General features: G+C 50.7%; 2 non-coding genes across 2 annotated transcripts; both read left to right on the top strand.

Moving 5' to 3' along the window:
* Positions 1-2,189: 2,189 nt before the first annotated feature.
* On the top strand, positions 2,190-2,269 carry LOC123081140 (small nucleolar RNA SNORD36). The gene has a single exon (XR_006438651.1). It is a non-coding gene; the product is annotated as a small nucleolar RNA SNORD36 (small nucleolar RNA).
* A 190-nt stretch (positions 2,270-2,459) lies between these two features.
* LOC123081143 (small nucleolar RNA SNORD36) lies at positions 2,460-2,534 on the top strand. Its single transcript, XR_006438653.1, has one exon. It is a non-coding gene; the product is annotated as a small nucleolar RNA SNORD36 (small nucleolar RNA).
* The last annotated feature ends 16,149 nt before the right edge of the window (positions 2,535-18,683 follow it).

Genomic DNA, 18,683 nt, shown 5'->3' on the forward strand with positions numbered 1-18,683 from the left:
GGCACTTTGTTACAAATGACACCGTAATCCTTTAAAGTTTGCCTCATCCATAAGAGTTGTGCACAACAACTCCCGGCCGCCACATACTCCGCTTCGGTGGACGAGAGAGACACACAACTTTGCTTTTTAGAAGACCAACTTACCAAAGAGCAACCAAGAAATTGGCACCCTCCGGAAGTGGATTTCCTATCCACTTTGTCTCCCGCCCAATCGGAGTCCGAATAACCTACAAGCTTGAAGTTTGCTCCTCTTGGGTACCATAAGCCAAAGTTTGAGGTATGAGCCAAATATCGAAAGATTCGCTTGACCGCCACAAAGTGGCTTTCCTTAGGTGCGGCTTGAAACCGTGCACAAATTCCCACATTCAACATGATATCCGGTCTAGATGCACAAAGGTAAAGCAAGGATCCAATCATGGAGCGATATACCTTTTGATCCACCGCTTTACCATTGGGATCAATGTCAACTTCATCAAGGCCTTTATTGCGTCCTGATTGGTCCATGAGCACCTCACGCGGATCATGCATCAAACACCGTTGGATAGTCCCGGACCCGACGGCAGCCCTCTTCCCCCTCCCCCTCTCACCCCTCATCCCTTTCATCCCCGGTTCCCCTCCTTGATCAGCGCATCTCTCCTCTCACCCCCTCGTCCAAACCCTAGCTGCGCCCTCCTTCATGCGCCGCCGCCCCCATCGATACCGCCCAACACCGCCGTCCTCGAGCCGGATCACCACCTCCTCCGGCTCCCCTTCTCCTGAGAAGGCCGAGATGGACGGCCTCGGCTCCCCCCTCTCTCTCATTGAACCACATCTCGATCCCCTTTGGGGGAAGAGGGCTGCACGTGAGCCGGCGGCCATGGCGCGCCAGATCCGCCCTTCCTCTGCTCATAGCGCCGGATCCACTACCGCGCAAGGGCAGCCGCGGCCATGGAAGGTTAGGGTTTCCTCTCTCTCCCCCTCATGGTCTCTCTTTGTTGCTTGGTTTCGATTTTGCTGATGCGGTTTCCTCCCTCCCCTCCCAATACATGCGCGCAGGTCCACCACGGCTTCGTCTACTTCGTCCATTGCCGTGTGGTCGACGATGACGACGACGCGGCCGTGCGGTCGGTGCCCTCTGACGCTGCGCCCTCCACTCACCTTCTCTCCCTCTCGTGCCGGGAGGCCCTAGATCGAGGCGGCGCCAGATTCGCCATGGCGAGACTAGTGCTTCCAGATTTGCGACGGAGGCCGGCTATACTCCTCCGACCATTCTCCTTCTGCCGACGACCTCAAGGTCATCTCTCCCTGTCTTGTTTGTTACCGTCGACGCTTCTCTCCATGCATGGTTTGGTTCCTGCCCCTTAGTCCATGCGTTACAGGTAGCAATGAATAGACTTGATGTTGCATTGACTAGTTATTAGCTTCCAATATGATTCTAATGGCGTGGGATCAGTTTCTAATGGCTGGTAATCTTTGTCTTTTCTGCTGCAACTAGAGCCACTTGATCCGCAACTTCGCCTCTGCGTGTGTGTGTCCATCGCATCCACCAACACAAGCAAGCGGCAGCGTTACTAAGCTACCGGCCGCTGTCAAAATACAAACCACTGTCTGTTGTCGTGTTTGCTGTCGCTGACTTTAATTCTATGTGTGCAATTCTGTTTTACATATGGGTTTTTTTGTAGTGAACTCTCATCTGAACGCATGACGAGCTCATCGCCCTAGCTGCACAAGGAGGGCACACCATGCATGCCATCCTAGCTAAGCTAGTAGTAGTATGCTCCTGCATGGGTACACATGCATGCATCACTCCATCTTTTTTTCTTCTGTTTTTGATTGATTGATTGATGATTGACATGCATGATTTGGTTCTGCATATGGGGTTCGTGCCCCTTGATGTGGTGCAGGGTAGCAGACTAGCAGTAACTGTACTTGACATGCAAGAAGAATGGTTGGCGTCTGGAAACTTCTCTCACCACCATGCTAGTGATTGTGCTTTACAGTAGTTGACATGCTCTATTCCTGTCTGTTTTGCTTGCTGTCAAAGATGGTGTGTATTGTACACACCCCTCTGTGATTTATGCACTTCACATGCATTTTCCCCATCACCCACAACCGTAACATGCTAGTTGTATGTGTTGCAGCAATTCTTGCACTTGATTTTCAAATCGTTCTCTGCTCTGTGTGTGCACGTGTGTTAATGATGGATTGGCTGGTCAGATGATGCTACAACAACATATTCCTGAGATTCTCTTTGAGGAATACAAAATTGAGGTTTTTAAGACTGATGGCCAGCCTGTCTAATGTTTGTTTTCTTCTATACACTTGCTCCTTCCAATAGGCATTGCAAGTGATGTGTTCAAGTGTAGTCCTCTGGTCACATTTTTAACCAGTACCATATGATTGTAGCATACTACTAGTTATAGTCATTTAACATCTTAATTTACCTAGAATGATGAAGTAGTTGCACTTGGTAGATGGGCTGAGCAAATGATGATTCATATGATTATTCTGATACATTTGATGTTTCAAAATCGAGCTATTTAAACCTGATACTCAGCCCATCACAAATCAGTCATCTGATACTCTTGCTGTGCTATAGTTTCTTATGATGATTTGAAAGTAAACAGAGTGTAACTATGTTATCCTGTTTTGGTAAAATAGGTACCAACACCTGGGATCGGTTTGAGATGCGGGTGCACAAGAGGGCGTTCGACCTTGTCAACCAGAAGGTACCCACCTCCCTCTCTGCTTGATCCCATTTTTTTCCTAGTTGCTGTGTATGGGTCGTATCGGGTCCTGCTCGTCGGTGATCTGATGATGGTGTGCTGAACATTTAGACCGCTGAGGCTTTCTGGTTGTTGATGATCTAAAATCGAGCTTTTTAAAACTGATGCCTAGCATGTCATCAACGTACCGCTTTGTTCTTGTGTCTAGAGATGTAGTTCTGTTAGTGTGGTACTGTATAATGTAGAGGAGTTACATAGGCATCATTTGTCAGCTGAGCATATGATGTTAGCTTCACATTTTGATATGTTGAACTGTCCGAGATTATGTCAATTTGTTACCAACTAGTTAGAGTTAAAGCAACTCATTTGGTTTTTGCTCACTGTTTTTGCCTTCCGGGGCTGCTCTTACTGTATGTAGAACCTGTTGCTGAACTGAAGATGCTATTTGCTTCACATTTTTGTTTGTTGAACTGTCCCAGATTATTTGAATTTAATATGAACCTAAGAGCTAAATAAATTGTATGGGCAACATTAACATAGGTGCTCTATACCTGCTCTGCTCCTGTTCAGAGGAATCTTGTATTCTTTTTTGTATAATCTCCTATCGTAAGCGAAAAAGCTTCAGGCATTGAGCCATTATATTGTGATCTTTAAATACATTTTCTGTTATGTCCCTTGCATAGCTAATTTGCCTTTTGCTGTGAGATGGCAGCTGATATATCCACCTTTTGCTATGAGATGGCAACTGATTTATCCGCCTTTTGCTGTGAGCAACTAATTTGCTTTTTACTAGCTGCTTTATTTGCTTGCTTGGTTGATCACTACCATGAGCTTGGTTGCCCTGAACTTCAGTGTTTTATTTGCTTGCTTCTCAGTCTCTTTCCCTCCCTGCAGGTGCCACCGGACGCAAGGGTGGAGCCTATGCCTCCTTGCTGAAGCTTCTCACTCTACAACAGTTTATGGTGCTGCGGATGTGGTTAAGATGGCATTCTACACTAGCTTCTTATGTTGCATGTGAATGGGGGTGAGTAGATAGAATTGGAGTGTTCTTATAGGAAGGCAAGTTGTCGCCTCTAGAGCACATCAGATGTGCTAATACGAGTTGGAACAATGTGATGTAGTAGTAAGTTAAGGCAAATTGTGTAGATGATGTATTCCTGTGTAATTAAATGTTGTATTCTCTGTGTACATGCTGCTTTAAATGACATGAAGATTATGAAAATTGTGTACATGCTACTTCATATGGGTTGAATATGACAGAAAATAGTACTGGGCCTGAATTGGCCATGGCCCAAACAAAGTTGGACTGGAGCTATTTATTTAATGGAAAAAACACGTTAGAGAAGGGCGAAAATAATAAGAAATTGAATATTAAAAGGCCATGACCTAGAATATAAAAAGGCCGAATTGTTGGGCCAGGCCCATGTAGCTAACAAAAATTAACAGAAAATAATATATTAAATGGGCTGAATAACTGGGCTCGGCCCAGATATACATCGAACTGGACGGGGCTGAATCTAAGTAATGACCTTTTCATTTGGTCGCAATTTTGCCACGTCAGCTTGCCATGTCGGATCCGACGTGGCCTGGGCAAACAGCAAGCGACAAAAATAGAAGGTCATAGAATCCATGACCTTTTGTTTTGGTCGTGGCCTTCCACGACCTTTTCACAGAGAAGGTCGTTAACTTCAGTTTACGACTGTTAGCTTTTGACCATCTGTTTTTGGTCAAAAAAGGTCGCAAATGAAAAAAATGACCTTTTAGTGAACAATAGTGATGGTCGCAAGTTGACATATTTCTTGTAGTCACTACAAAAAAATACACTTCCGTGATGATACGTGTTTGTCATAGTAGGTCACGTTTTCTGTCATGCATGTACATCCATGACAATTTTATGACAGAATCAAGATAGTCATACCTCTGCTGTCGTAGAAGTGTTCCATGACATTAACAAAATTATCATCACAGAAGTGTCCACTACCATGACGATAAATTGCGCGTCACAGAAGTGCTTTCGTCAAGGGTGACCGACACGTGGCATCCACCGTAACGGAACGCCGTTAAGCTATCGGGTCCAGTTTTGGATCCGATAACCTGTTAACAGCCCCGATCAATGGGGATTTTCCACGTGTGAAATCATCATTGGCTGGAGGAAACACGTGTCGGCTCGCCGTTGGGACAGATGTCATCCACTCATTGGACCCAAAGCGCCTATGATACGTCAACACGTGGCACGGCCCAACAGAGGCCCATTCCTCTGAAAGGGCCGGCCCGTTTGACTTGGTCAAAAGGTGGTGGGCTGGCCCACGGCAAGCCTGTTAACGACATGTTCACATATAACCCATTTATAGACCGCTAACCCAGGGCCCGTTTACGGCCTATCCGAATTAGGCCTAGTAGCGTCATCTGGGCCGTCCAATATAATTCCAGCCTGTTTTAACTTCCGGCCCATGTATGGCCCATGACGTTTTTCGGCCCATATGAGGCCCTTAGTAACCCTCGGCCCCTTAACGGCCCATGGTAAAACTGGCCTGTAACGAACAGTGTATTACTTTATACCCATTAACGGCCCATTATTCCGTTGGGCCGTTTCCTGCCCATGTTATCTTTCGGCCTTCTCAGGGCCCATTTATTCTTGGGCTCATTTCCAGCATTCGGTTACTTACGGCCCATTACTGTCATTTTCTGCTTGTGGGCCAAATTCAGCCCGTGGTTACAGTCGGCCCGTTTGTGGCCCGTTAATACGTTGGGCCGTTTTCATGTAAAAAACCCGTTGGGCTGTTTTCATAGAGTTATCAAATACGGCCTATTAACGGCCCGTTATTGTCCATGAATAGTACGACCCATGATTGGCGAAATGATGATACGCCCCGTAGAAGGCCCATGGATCCTACGGCCCATAGAAGGCCCATGGATCCTACGGCCCGTATAGAAGGCCAATGGATCCTACGGCCCGTAGAAGGCCCATGGATCATACAGCCCGCAAGAGGCCCATGGTTACAACAGTCCGTGTGTTGCCATGATTATTTTGGCCTAGTTTCCAAAAATAGGTTATTGTGGCCACTAGAAAAACACAGAAAAAGAACTGCAGTGACTACAAGCAAACAACTAAACAAGACAATAAGGAAATAAATAAGCAAGCAATTAACGCTAGCCTATTACCGCTATTACACATATTACATCCACTGGGCATCAAAGTTCGTTACCAGTGCAAATATAGGGAACAAAGCAGCATATTACATACACTGGCTGTCAAAATTGGCCACCAGTGCAAATAAACGCGACAGCAAAACAAGAGCATAACCGAAACAACTTCAGAAGAGCTCAAGAAACGTGGTATCCACCATGCTGGCAATAAGCTTTGCAAGCTTATTAGCTTTGTCCTGTTTTTCGCTAAAATCCTCCAACGCTTGCTGTTGCACCAGAAAGTATGCATCTGAATGCTCTAGGGACTTCCGCAGTCCTTCCACTTCTTATCGCAACACAGCTGATCGATGTCTTTCAGCTTGTAGTTGAGACTCAAGAAACCAAACTGATTCAGACAGTGAGTTTGAAAGCTTGTGCAAGCGGTAGTGGCGAGTAACTCCAACACTAAACCAAGACAGGACTTTGGTGTTGTCTCACTGTCTTCGAGCTAGTCATGTCTCACTATTTTATCAGCTTTGTTGGAGACCAACAAGGATGTGTCACTATCCTAAACCTTATCTGCATTACTTCCTTTACCATTGCTTAATAAGGCACTCTTTCCCAATATTCTGTCAGCATTCTAAAAGAAGAAACAAGCAGACACATAACAGGTTTAGCATGTACTAGTATATGAAACTCATTTCGGTGAACCAGTTCATTAGTAAGGTGGACAGGATTAAACTACCAAGTCTTCTATTGCCAAGTACTAGTACATAATAAAAGCATCAAACAAACATATATCTATGTCCTATGGTCACTGCATTGTCTTGCCAAATCAAAATAGAGGCACGGTTCACATCATATCAATTCAAGACAAAGCAGCAGTGAAAGAATACAAAGCGTGGGAAACTACACGGCACAACAAGATTTCAGATGCATACCACGGGTCGATATGTACAACAACACTATTGGCTCTGTTGTGATGCTAGTAATGTGCATGATATGAGACATCAACTGTATACACAATTGAAATTGAAATCAACAGAGCTATTGATAAGAGCAAGCCTATTAAAGAAACTTGCGTGAACATACCTGCTGTGCCATTGGAGTTTCGATTGGATCCTTCAATTTAAAAATAAGTTTGTATGAGTAAATACAGTGATACAAGAGCAAAGCAGTATGCACGATAGCAATCATAGTTAAAAAAAGGCGCGCCTAGGCTCTAGGCGTTGGCGAAACGCATTGCGCATAACTACACTTAATCTGTGCATAACTGCGCATAAGCATGCGCTTTGGTCAGTAAAGCGCAAGGCGGTGGAAAAACGCACAATTAACGCCTAGCGCTTTTTGGAACTATGATAGCACTTGAATCTTAAATTAGAACAGTTGTTCTTCAGGTTTAGGCACTTGTTCTACATGAACAAAGTACAGTAAGACACAAGAATATACTACTTAAAATAGAAAATGAGCTCATAGATCTTACCACATTCTTGGTTCGGGACTAGTACAGAACAAGGCGTTCCCAGTCATCGTCCAGTAAATGTGTCTCAGGAGAACGTAAGGGAATTTGATGAGTTTCTTTGCCGGTAAAGTACGTCTTCTTCAGGTAATTCCGATACTGCCACCAAGCATTCTTGAAGATAGCAGAGGTATTAGCACAGGTTACCTCATCCTGAGTTTCCAAATCGGTCCTTCTCTATAGAGAAAAATGGGAAAATTTGTTGTATTATAACCATCATGGAGGTAGGATGTATGGGACAAAGCAAAGTAATTGCCATGAATAACATTACTTACACATAACTCCTGGACAAACACCTGCAACTGGCATTTTCCTTCATCTTCAGGGGAAGATACGCACATACGATTTAACAACATCAAATGCGATAGATGCTAAACTACGACTAGCTGGTTGTGCTTCCTCCACAGGAATAGGCGTACTAATTGGTGGAGTTGGGGTTCACCGTGGTAGTACTGGCCCTTTGGGCACTGGAGCTGCCTTACTAACTGCTCTTGTTTGAGAGCTCTGTGGTGGAGATGGTGCTGTGTCAATAGGAACTGGGTTACTATCTGCTGGGGCTGGGGTTAGATTGGGTGAAGCTGGTTCTCTATCCATCGCAGTAGGGGTACAATCTGCGAGAGTTTGGGTTATATGTGGTAGGGCTGGTTCTCGTGCATGTACAACCGGGGTGCTATCTCCACCAAGAGGTAGCACTGTTTTATTTGAAGACCGTGTTTTTAGTCCGCTAGATGCTGGCATCACCGACTCCAATTCAAATGGCTGATAAACAGGAAACATAGTTGAATGTACAGACATTGTATGAGAGACAGATGCAATAGATAGTGTGGAAAAAAGAGGGCATGAAATAGTTGACTTGTATATTGTTTAACTAAAACGGATAGCATGACATAATTTCACATATATGATGTCTATCTAAACTAGATACATAACATAATTCAAAGATATGACGAATAACTAAAACGTCGTGCCAAGTTAGAGCATACACCTCGGTGGGGGAATAGGACTGGTCATCTGTCTCTGAATCCATCTCTGAGGAGCTATCGGGACCCAACAAGAGATCTGCTTCGACAGGTAGCACTGTCTGCTCTGAAGGCCTTGTTTTCACTCCAGATTTTTCAATCTCCCACCCAAATGGCTGATTCACAGGAAGAGTAGTTTAATGTACAAACATTGTCGAAAAATGGAAATGTAATGAAGAAAAGGATGGGCAAGATATCATTCAAATATATGATGCCTGGTTAAACAGGATGGCATTGCACATTTCACATATATTATGGCTGGCTAAAAGACATGAGACTGCATAATTCCCATATATGATATAGAAACCAAACAGGTGGCGACAGAACATGTCTAAACTAAGCAGATGACATATATGATGTCAAAAGTAGGCACTGCAAGGCAACATATGCATGATATGACTAACATCATCATGCCAAGGTAGAACAAACACCTTGGGGGGTAAATAGGAGTGGTCAGCGGCGTCTGAATCCGCCTCTGAACAAATATCTTCCTCTGGATTACAATCTGGAGAGGGGTGGGGAGGGTTTGCCATTGAACCCACCATGGAGCGACGTCTGCATGACATTGTATTGCCGCGCAAAACTCTTCTCTTTTTCTCTACATGTTTAACATGACTGTGTACAATATCTGACATGCATACGAAAAAAATATGGTGAGATTATGTAAGGAGAGCAAGCAGAAATTTAGAGTGATGGTAACAACCAGTGGATGGATCCAAAAATAATGATAGCAGGCTGATGATTGCTTTAATTTAATAAGAAGACAGATGATTATTGCTTTACTATTTGTTTCCCACCCAAGATGAACAACATAGGCATACCCTAGGTGAACCAGATATTAGACAGAGATACTATTCATTGCTTCCTTGATATGTGCCCCACAACTAATTTAGAACTCAAGTTTGAACATTAATTTGGACCTGACTTGGAGTCCAAGAGGTGAACAGGACGATAAAGTAGTAGGTAATTTTAAGCAATGCATAACATAAGCAGAATCAAAAGAGTGCGACCTCGCTTGTGGACCCGTGTACTCCTAAGGTTCATCTGCTGAGTTGATGATGGTGATGCCGTTGCGGTGGGTGCCGGCGGCAGGGAAGGAGATCTGAGGCGGCGAAAGACGGTCAGGAGTCGTGATGTCTGGTTTGGTGGATGTTTCTATCGATGGAGCAGCTTAGGTGAGGTGGACGACGTCGCGGTAGGAGCAGGACAAACTACACAAAGTTCCCTTCAACACCTACGTGTAACTGAAGTAATTCTGTAAGGGCTCATTTGGCTTGCATGATTCTAAAAATGCAGGGATAGGAAAAACACCGGAATAGGATAGGAATGCACATGGTAAACAGAGCATTTGTAAACACAGAATTTCTGTCAACTTGGGTGTTTGGTTTACATGAATTGGAAGAGCAGAGGAATGCAAAGAAACATGGTCAAAATAAAGTGAAACCATATGAAAGTGTGTACAGTTAGAATGTTATTCTGCCACTAATGCACTTGGTCATGTTTTCATGCATAGGATTTTGAAAATTAGGTCCAGGTGGATGTTTTGCTTCATTCCTTTCAACAAAATGCATGAATAATTGAATAGTAGAGTGCCATTGGAAAATTCCCTATTGCTATGTTTTTCCATTGAACCAAAATAGCCCTAATGGATCGACATGAATGTATAGTAATAGGTGATGCAGCAAGTTTACAACCTCTTTGCCGTAGCCATGTCGACCTCAACATCATTGGGTTGGTCCCTTAAGTAGTTGAGGCAGAGGTGGCAATCGGAGGTGTGGAGGAAGATCTAAGGAATCTGTAGACGGCGTCCAGGGCACTGCTCTGTTGTGATGGATCGTTCTGTCGTTGGAGCAGCCCGAGTGAGCCGTAAGACGTCAAGGCTGAAGCAGCACAAGACAGACATCGTCAATCTCAAGTGGGATTCTAATAGCATCTCCAATAGATGATGTAAAATAGATGTAAAATTTACATCACCAAAAACCACCTGACTACAACAGATGAGGTAAAAACCGTTGACTCTGAACTTAACTATCGAAACTGAAATTTACTGTGGAATCTGAATGTTACTGTCGAAACTGAACGCAATGGTAGCAGAGAGGCACTTGACATGTAGTTTAGGGAGGGCCTGTAGTTCATCTTCAACCTGCACCCCCCTGAGCCGCCAGCCACCGCCGGCCGAACCACCGGCCCCAGCGCTGCCTCACCGCCCGGAAACAACTCCCCACCGCCGGTCCGCCGCCGCCTAGGCCAGCCCTATAGCCCCCCCGCCCCACCCTGAACCCTAAGATAGATAGTGGGGTACCTCTCCGGCGAGCCCCCGTCCCCGCTGCGGGTGGTTCTTCCTTAACTCCGGCGAGCCCCCCCACCCCCTGAAAATTGACTGACCCAAAAGTCGATTCAGTCGACTGAAGTGTAGCTAAATTGGAGCAGAGCAGCAGCACAAGCGAGGGGGAGAGCAGCAGCAGAAGTGTCGGAGTAAATGTCCACGGGTAGCCTAACCGACTCCCCCCGGCTCTTCAAAAAATTACCAGGCCAATCGAGCCCTCAAGCACCCAGAGCACAGGGCCGCCTTCCCCTGGCCGGCTATCACCCAGGCCGACTACCAGAAGGCGACCCAGCCTCAAAAACCTTCCCGAAGAGAATCCCAAGATGGCCGACTCCAGGAAGCCGGCCCCAAAGGGACCGACTCCCAGAAGCCAGCCATGAAGAAGGCTGACTCCGAGAAAGCCGGCCAAGGCTGCACCCACATAACGATGATGAGACGGGGCGTGGCTATAGTACAACCTGCCACCCCCCGAATCCCGGAGCACGCATGGCCACAGTACGTCGTACGGGTCGGCCATCCCCTGTCCGACGCGACACTGTTGCCATGTAGACCATGACACCACCCACGACAGGCGCCAGTACGGCCCGCGGGCGGCGGGCCCCTTCAGTCAGAGAGATGCTCGAAGGCGGTCAGGCCTCCCCCAGTTGGCATGGGGCATAGCCGGCTCCCAACAGCCGGCTATCCCCCATCCTCGAAGTATGTGCATCATTAAGGAGACAAGACGAGGTAAGGCTACAGTGAGAGCCCGCAAGGCGGTGGCACTGTGGCCATGGTTACCTCGACAAAGCCCTCGTCATCAGAGGCAAGGTTACAGTAACCAGCCACCGGCAAGACCCCCAGGCGGTGGGGCCGGCCTGTCGGCCATGAGCCAGGCAGCCGGCGGGACCCACCAGTCGGCGTGCCCCAGCGGTCGGCGGAGAAGCCGGCAAATATAGACACCGACGGCTAGGACCAACGTCCAGCCGGATTACCATTGTACCCCTAGGGGGTAGGCCTATATAAACCCCCCAGGGCACCCATGCAAAGGGTCGATCTCATATAGTTCTAGACACCACATAGAGAGAAAAGGAGAGCTAGCCGTGCCGTTCTTCTTCCTCTAGCCAAATAGCTCAAGGAGCCTCTTGTAGCTACTTGTATTGATCTAGTGATCATGCACAGACCCCGCAGAGCAGGATTAGGGGTGTTATCTCCACGGAGAGCCCCGAACCTGGGTAAGATTCGCCGGCGTGCATGTCTTCGCCTTATCCTGTTTCCAGGCACCGGCGATGTCTTACTGGCTCCCACAATGATAAGCCACCCATTGGCATATGTCGCACCTACCACCCGACATTTGGCGCCCATCCTCCCCCGCGAGCGTAGCCAGCCCGCCACGCTCGATGGCGCTTGCCCCGACGCGCTGCAAGGCGTCGACGACGCCTGCGCGGCGAGCTGCCTCGCCGATCTTCTTGGCGAGGCTCGCATCTCCGACGAGCCTGCGTTCGACGTGGGCACAGACTGCCCCGAGCACCGCCTCGTCAGCCTCCTCGACCAGCTCCACGTCTCCAGCGAGCTTGCTGTGGACTTGGAGTTGGTCGGCTCCACCGACCCGATGCTGGTCGACTCCGACACGACATCACTTGACGCCTTCCCCACCAACGTGGTGATCATCGACGACCCTCTCCCTCGAGCCGACAGTGGCAGCAGCGCTGTCACTGAGGTGTTGGTCATCAGCCACGGCGCCGTCTCTGGCTAGAATGCCCACGACGCCCTACAAGCAGCGTTGCACGACTTGTCCGTCCCAACCCAGCAGGCGCCGACGCCGAGACATTGGAGGCACGCCGCCTCGCCCTTGTCGTGGAAGGCCGGAAGATAGCATCCATGAGACGCCTCACTGAGGCTCACCAGCGCGAAGTCGACCGCGCCGCCTTTGGCACGCCTCCTCCTAGCGGGCCGAGCCGAGCCGACTTCGTCAAGAAGCGCGGCGCAGCCATCGCCAGCATGCTGGGGGCAGATCGCCCAGTCTACGCCACGCCCCTCGAGAACCTGCGCGCCACCCAGGCGGCCGCAGACGAGCTGAACGGGTTGGGGGCTGACGAGCTCCCCTAGATGACTAAGCGCATCCAGCAGCTGATCGACGCGGCTGCTGGGCAGCACGAAGCCAGCGCCCGCGCTGAGAGTCCTCACCCACGCCGTGAGCACGGCGCAACATCCCGGACGCCGACTGCAGACGGCGCCCGCGCAAGAAAGGAGAAGGAGCCGGCTGCTAGCTGCAGCCGGACTCGGCTCACCATCGAGCGCGACGCAGAAGGCCGCCCCCGAGCTATGGAACGACGAGGCAATCCGCCTCCTCCCCCGCCTCGTGGAGAGGGATATCCCACCCCGCCGCCTGTCATGCATCCGACCCTCGGCGGCCGACTAGGCCACCGCGAGGGAGTTGGCGAGAATGATGCCCGCCACCGGATCGACCGCCTAGCGCGATCCCTGGCGCTAGAAGAAGAAGATGCTGTCGGCCCGCCTTGCTTTGGCCCCCGCATCCGCGACGAGCCTTTCCCCAGAGGGTTCTCGCTCCCAAGAGACACACCAAAATACAACGGTCCGTGAAACCGGAAGACTGGCTGATCGACTACTCCACCGCAGTTAGCATAGCGAACGGCAACAGGCGCGTTGCCGTGAAATACGTCCCGCTCATGCTTCAAGGCACGTCACGCACTTGGCTGAACAGCCTCATGCCCTACAGCATCAACAGCTGGCTAGACTTCACGGAAGTCTTCGTCAGCAACTTCGCCAGCACGTACAAGCGGCCTCCCAAGCCCCGCCAGCTCTCCTTGTGCGTCCAAGGGCCCAGCGAATCGACTCGCGATTACCTCACGCGTTGGGCCGAGCTCCGCAACTCCTGCGAGGGGGTACACGAGGTCCAGGCCATAGAGTACTTCACCGACGGGTGCCGAGAGGGCACCCTCCTCGAGCACCGACTCCTCTGCGACGAACCGACTACCCTCGATGAGCTGCTGATCATAGCAGACAAGTACGCCACTGCCGACTCCTCGATGAAGACCGAGCTTCGAGTGGATGCCTCTGGGAGGGTGCTCGCTCCGGCTCCCAAGACGCCGGCTGGCGACTCCAACCGACGCCCTTACCAGAACGACAACAAGCGCAAGGCCCCCATGCCGCCTTCCTCCAGTCGGCAAGTTGCCACAGTCAAAGACGAACAACCCAAAGAGCGGCCCGCTCCCAAGAAGCAGAAGGGCGGCAGGCCGGCTTGGCAGCCGACCTTCTCTTATGAGCAAACCCTAGACGCCCCCTGCAAGTTCCACAACGGCGCAAAGCCGTCCAACCACACGACACGGAAGTGCCATTGGCTCACACGAATCTCCAAAGGCGAGGGGCTGGTGCCGCCTCCACCTGCTGGCCCGCCGCCTCCAGCCCCTCAGCAGCCGCCTGTTCGCCCCGCAGTCGGAGCCATTCAAGATGAGTTCCTAGATGATCACGCCACCTATGTCGTCTTCACAAGCCAAATCGAAGACAAGCACAGTCGGCGCCGACAGCACCAAGAAGTCAACGAAGTCGCCTCCAACAACCCAGAGTTCATGCATTGGTCTGAGAAGCCCATCAGCTGGAGCCAGGCTGACCACCCAGAGGTGATGCCGTCTCCTGGCTCTTATGCATTGGTGTTGGACGCCACCCTCGCGACAGAAAGGCGAGCTGCCCGTTTCTCCCGTGTGCTGATTGACAGCGGGAGCAATATCAACATACTGTACCGTGACACAATGGAGAAGCTGAACCTCAAGACGAGGAAACTCATGCCAAGCCGGACTGTGTTCCATGGTATCGTACCCGGCCTGTCCTGTTCCCCAATCGGCAAGATCAAGATGGATGTTCTCTTCGGAGACAAGGATCACTTCCGCCGAGAGGCGATCTGGTTTGAAGTGGTGGATCTAGAGAGCCCTTACCACGCATTGCTTGGCCGACCTGCCCTGGCCAAGTTCATGGCTGTGCCCCACTACGCCTACCTCAAGATGAAGATGCCGAGTTCGAAGGGGATCATCACCTTAGCCGGAGACTACAAGAAATCTTCCGAGTGTGCTGCAGCCAGCAGCCGGCTAGCCGAGTCCCTCATGATTGCTGAGGAGAAGAAGATGCTGGACCGAGTCGTGGCCATGGCCGGCAAGCAGCCGACCCTGTCCCCCAATCCCAAGGATTATGACGCTCAAGGCTCCTTCCAGCCCGCCAAGGAAACCAAGAAGATACCATTGGACCAGGAGAACCCGGAGAGGTTTGCTGTCATTGGGGCGAACCTAGACAGTAAATAGGAAGGCGAGCTCGTCGACTTCCTCTGTGCGAATCGGGACATCTTTGCATGGTCCCCAAAGGACATGCCAGGTGTTCTGAAGGATTTCGCCGAGCACAAGCTACATGTTCGAGCAGACGCAAGGCCAGTCAAGCAACCTCTCCGCCGACTATCGGAGGAGAAGAGAAGGATAGTGGGTGAAGAGATAGCCCGGCTCCTGGCAACCGGCTTCATTATGGAGGTGTTTTTCCCAGAATGGCTTGCCAAACCGGTCCTAGTGTTCAAGAAGAACAACAAATGGCGCATGTGTATAGATTACACTAGCCTCAACAAAGCCTGCCCCAAAGATCCGTTTGCCTTACCCCGAATTGATCAAGTTACAGACTCCACAGCCGGACGCGAGCTGTTGAGTTTCTTGGATGCCTACTCAGGCTACCAGCAGATCAAGTTGGATCCAGCCGACCGCCTGAAGGCCGCCTTCATCACACCATTCAGAGCATTCTGCTACCTGACTATGACATTCGGCTTGAGAAATGCCGGTGCCACTTTTCAGCATTGCATGCAGAAATGCCTCCTCAAGCAACTCGGCAGAAATGCCCATGTCTATGTAGACGATGTTGTGGTGAAGACGGAGAAGCGCGGCACCCTACTGGAAGACCTCAGAGAAACATTTGCCAACTTGCGCCGATTCCAGATCAAGCTCGACCCTAAGAAATGCGTGTTCGGAGTACCAGCCGGCCAGCTTCTAGGCTTCTTGGTCTCGAACGCGGCACTGAATGCAACCCAGTGAAGATCAAGGCCATTGAGAGAATGGAGATTCCTACCAAGCTGCGAGACATCCAGAAGTTTACCGGGTGCCTGGCCTCCCTAAACCGCTTCATCAGGCGGCTAGGAGAAAAGGCTCTCCCCCTGTACCGATTCATGAAGAAGTCCACCCACGTCGAGTGGAACGACCAGGCAGACCAAGCTTTCCATGAGTTAAAGAAGATGCTGACCACGCCGCCTGTCCTGGCAGCCGACTGAGAAAGAGCCCATGCTCCTTTACATTGCCGCAACTAGCCGAGTGGTCAGCACAGTGATTGTGGTCCAACACCCAGAAGAAGGCCGAGCTCAGTTAGTCCAGAGGCCGGTAATTATTGGAGCGAAGTACTGTCCACCTCGAAGCAAAACTACCCGCACTACCAGAAGATGTGCTATGGAGTATACTTTGCTGCCCAGAAGCTGAAGCCCTACTTTCAAGAGCATCCCATCACGGTCATATGCACTGCCCCGCTTGCCGAGATCATAGGCAGCTGGGATGCATCCGGCCGGGTGGCTAAGTGGGCCATTGCCCTGGCTCCCTACACAATCTTCTACCAGCCCCGCACCGCCATCAAGTCCCAAGCATTGGCCGACTTCCTTGTCGACTGGGCCGAGACCCAGTACCTACCGCCGGCTCCCGACTCCACTCATTGGTGGATGCACTTCGATGGATCCAAGATGCACACCGGCTTGGGAGCCGGCATCGTCCTCACCTCTCCCAAGGGCGACAAACTCAGATACACATTGCAAATTCATTTTGCCGCCTCCAACAATGTGGCCGAGTACGAGGCGCTCATACACGGGCTCCGGCTAGCCAAAGAGCTCGGCATACGCCGGATCCTGTGCTATGGCGACTCGGATCTGGTAGTCCAACAATCATCCGGCGACTGGGACGCCAAGGACGCAAACATGGCGAGCTACCGATTCCTCGTCCAGCAAATCAGCGGATACTTTGAAGGGTGCGAGTTCCTCCACGTTCCACGGGCCGACAACGAGCAAGCAGATGCCCTGGCACGAATCGGCTCCACCCGACAAGCTATACCAGCCGGCGTCTCTCTTCAACGCCTCCTCAAACCGTCTGTCAAGCCGTCTCCAGAATCAAACTCCATCTTCGTACCGCCTGCCCCTGATGCAGTCGGATCCGGCTTGGGGAACCTAGCAGGTGGCTCGGGGACTTCGACAGGCGGCCCGGGGACTGCCATAGTCGCACCCGGCTCAGGGACTTCAGAACCCGGCCCGGGGACTGCAGCAGTCAGCCCAGGGACTGCACCGACACAACAGGCGGTGGCCGACTCCAACTCTTCACCACCCAACCCACCCACCCTGTTCGCAGTAGCCGTATTGGTGATAGAAGAAGTCGCAGCTCCATCGTGGGCCCAACCCATCCTCAACTTCCTAGTCAACAGAGAGCTGCCGACTGATGAGATCTCTGCAAGATAAATTCAACGCCGAGACGGAGCATACACAATAATAAACAGAGAACTTGTTAAGCGTAGCGTCACTGGAGTCTTCTAGTGTTGCGTCGAGCCAGAGAAGGGCATAGCAATCCTCAAGGATATCCACCAAGGCGAATGCGGCCACCACGCAGCCTCAAGATCACTTGTCGCCAAAGCTTTCCGCCATGGTTTCTTCTGGCCGACTGCTTTGGAAGACGCCAAGGAATTAGTCAAAAGCTGCAAAGGGTTCCAAGTCTTCAGCTCCAAGCAACACCTGCCGGGTTCTGCACTCAAGACCACCCCCCTCACCTGGCCCTTTGCCGTCTGGGGGCTGGACATGGTGGGACCATTCAAGACGGCGCGCGGCGGCATGACACATTTGCTTGTCGCCATAGACAAATTCACCAAGTGGGTTGAAGCAAAGCCAATCAAGAAGCTAAATGGGTCGACTGCTGTGACATTCATCGCAGATATCACCACCCGGTATGGTATACCACACTGCATCATCACCGACAACGGCATGAATTTTGCCAAGGGAGCACTAGCACGTTTCTGCGCGACATAGGGCATCCGACCGGACTTAGCGTCCGTTGCCCACCCGCAGTCAAACGGCCAAGTCGAGCGAGCAAACGGCCTCATCCTCTCCGGCATCAAGCCCCGACTGGTCGTACCACTGGAGCGTTCGGCCGGCTGCTGGCTCGATGAGCTGCCGGCTGTCCTCTGGAGTCTGTGTACTACCCCGAACAAGTCAACCGGCTTCACCCCTTTCTTCCTTGTATATGGTGTCGAGGCGGTCATCCCAACTGAGATCGAGTTTGACTCGCCTCGAGTCACTATGTACACGGAGGCGGAGGCCAAGGAAGCGCGAGAAGACGGCGTCGACCTACTGGAAGAGGGCCGGCTGTTAGCACTCAGCCGGTCCGCCATCTACTAGCAGGGTTTGCGCCGTTACCACAACCGGAAGGTCAAGCCAAGATCCTTCCAAGAAGGCGATCTTGTGCTCCGGCTGATCCAGCGAACAGCCGGCCAGCACAAGCTCTCGGCCCCTTGGGAAGGCCCCTTCGTCGTCAGCAAGGCCCTAGGCAACAACTCCTACTACCTGATCGACGCACACAAGCCGAAGGCACGCAAGAGAGACGATTCCGGCAAGGAGTCGGAACGACCATGGAACGCCAATCTCCTCAGAAGATTTTACAGTTGAAAGCAGTATGTACCACGCTACCTTTTGTATTAAGTACAAGACAACGGGCCCCCGAGGTGTACTCGGGGACTACCCTATTTTATCTATGTATGACGAGTGTCATACCTATGAATGTATTATTACATTGGATTTTCTGTCCGGCACCGGGTTCGACCAGTCGACCCGGGGACTTGCTGCCTTGAGTTATATTAAAGTTCTACCTGCAGTCAGACAAGTAGTGTGCCAGTACCCGAGCCCTCTCTTGTTGAAAGTCGCAGCTCGAAGAACCGACTGACCGACTGGCA

Source organism: Triticum aestivum, chromosome 3D (assembly GCF_018294505.1).
Source record: "Triticum aestivum cultivar Chinese Spring chromosome 3D, IWGSC CS RefSeq v2.1, whole genome shotgun sequence".
Classification (NCBI taxonomy): Eukaryota; Viridiplantae; Streptophyta; class Magnoliopsida; order Poales; family Poaceae; genus Triticum; species Triticum aestivum.